Genomic DNA, 1,818 nt, shown 5'->3' with positions numbered 1-1,818 from the left:
ATATTAGGATTGTTTGTTCTAGTTCTGTGAAGGCTGCTCATGTTATTTTGATTGGGATTGCATTGAATATTGGATGTGTAGATTGCTTTGGGCAGTATGGACATTTTGACAATATTTGTTCTTCCAGTCCGTGAGTATGAAATGTCTTTCCATTTCTTTGTGTCTTCTTCAATTTATTTCATAATCTTTTTATAGTTTTCAACTTACAGAAAACTATAAAACCCAAAAATGGACCCACAAATGTATGGCCAACTAATCTTCAACAAAGCAGCAAAGTATCCAATGGAAAAAAGACAGCCTCTTCAGCAAATGTGCTGGGGAAACTGGACAGCGACACGCAGAAGCATGAAACTGGACCACTTTCTTACACTATACACAAAAATAAATTCAAAATGGATATAACACCTAAATGTGAGGGAGGAAAACATCAAAATCCTAGAGGAGAAAAAGGGCAGCAACTTCTTTGACCTCTACCGCAGCAACTTCTTACTAGACGTGTCTCTGGGAGCAAGGGAAATAAAGACATAAATGAACTACTGGGACTTCACCAATATAAAAATCTTCTGCACAGTGAAGGAAACAATCAACAAGAATAAAAGGCAACCGACGGAAAGGGAGAAGATATTTGCAAATGACATATTGGATAAAGGGTTAGTATCCAAAATCTATAAAGAATTTATCAAACTCAACACCCAAAAAAACAATCCAGTGAAGAAATGGGCAGAAGACTTGAACAGACACTTTTTCAAAGATGTCCAGATGGCTGACAGACCCGTGAAAAGATGCTCAACACCACTCATCATCAGAGAAATACTAATCAAAACCACAATGAGATACCACCTCACACCTGTCAGAATGACTAAAATGAACAATTCAGGAAACAAGAGATGGTGGCGAGGATGCAGAGAAAAGGGAATCCTCATGCACTGTTAGTGGGAATGCAAACTGGTGCAGCTACCCTGGAAAATAGTATGGAGGTTCCCTAAAAATTTAAAAAAAGAATTACCCTATGATCCAGCAACTGCACTACTAGGTATTTATCCAAAGGATACAAAAATACAGATTCAAAGAAGCACAGGCACCCCAGTGTTTATAGGGGTGCTATCAACAATGGCCAAATTATGGAAAGAGCCAAAATGTCCATTGACCGATGAATGGATAAAGAAGATNAAGATGTCCAGATGGCTGACAGACCCGTGAAAAGATGCTCAACACCACTCATCATCAGAGAAATACTAATCAAAACCACAATGAGATACCACCTCACACCTGTCAGAATGACTAAAATGAACAATTCAGGAAACAAGAGATGGTGGCGAGGATGCAGAGAAAAGGGAATCCTCATGCACTGTTAGTGGGNTAAAAAAAGAAGATGTGGTATATACACATAATGGAATACTATGTGGTGATCAAAAAGAATGAAATCTTGCCATTTGCAAAAACATGGATGGAAATGGAGCGTATTATGCTAAGTGAAATAAGTCAATCAGAGAAAGACATATCATACGATTTCACTTGTATGTGGAATTTGAGAAACTCAACAGATGAACATAGGGGAAGGGAAGTAAAAATAAGATAAAAACAGAGAGAGTGGGAAGCTATAAAAGACTATAAAGAACAAACTGAAGGTTGCTGGAAGTGGGGAATGGGCTGAATAAGTGATGAGCATTAAGGAGAGCACTTCTTGGGATAAGCACTGGGTGTTATGTGTGGGTGATGAATCACTGGATTATACTCCTGAAACCAAGACTATACTTTATGTTAACTAACTTGAATTTAAATAAATAGATTTTTTTAAAAGAAGAAGAAGAAAGAAAA

The sequence above is a fragment of the Crocuta crocuta genome, unplaced genomic scaffold, assembly GCF_008692635.1.
Source record: "Crocuta crocuta isolate KB4526 unplaced genomic scaffold, BGI_CrCroc_1.0 scaffold2113, whole genome shotgun sequence".
NCBI classification, from domain to species: Eukaryota; Metazoa; Chordata; class Mammalia; order Carnivora; family Hyaenidae; genus Crocuta; species Crocuta crocuta.
Note: the sequence above shows the minus strand (reverse complement) of the source record.